The sequence below is a fragment of the Theobroma umbraticum genome, unplaced genomic scaffold, assembly GCF_002168275.2.
Source record: "Theobroma umbraticum cultivar Fairchild unplaced genomic scaffold, ASM216827v3 scaffold_12.1, whole genome shotgun sequence".
In the NCBI taxonomy this organism is placed as follows: Eukaryota; Viridiplantae; Streptophyta; class Magnoliopsida; order Malvales; family Malvaceae; genus Theobroma; species Theobroma umbraticum.
Window position 1 is genome coordinate 2,374,561 of NW_018397269.1, and position 336 is coordinate 2,374,896.

The following is a 336-nucleotide window of genomic DNA, read 5'->3' on the forward strand; positions in this document are numbered from 1 at the left end:
CACCCCCGGCCGCGGCAAAGGTGGTCCTCCTGGCCGAGATGAGACTCCCACGAACTGAAATGCTTTTCAATTGGCTTTGGTTCACCAATTAGTTTGACGAAAAGGAATGAAATATGATGACTTCTTTTATAATTATATATAAGGCCTGAGTTTACCACGCACCGATCCATCAACAGTGAAATTCAATTCCCCTTCCATCGCAGAATCTAAGCAATCCCACATCTATGTTCTATTTGTGTCTGCTACTGCCTATGCGCTCCTTTGACAGTTTCTACGTCTAAATTATGTGTTCGTCCCAAGTATATTTGTTTGAGGTGTTATGTTTTTATATGGTGA

The 336-nt window shown here is 42.0% G+C and overlaps 1 protein-coding gene across 1 annotated transcript in view; it reads left to right on the plus strand.

The window, feature by feature from the left end:
• The window catches only part of LOC110426037 (receptor-like protein 7), a 5,773-nt gene that overhangs the window by 5,176 nt on the left and 261 nt on the right, over positions 1 to 336 (plus strand). The gene's annotated exons all lie outside the window — the stretch shown is intronic.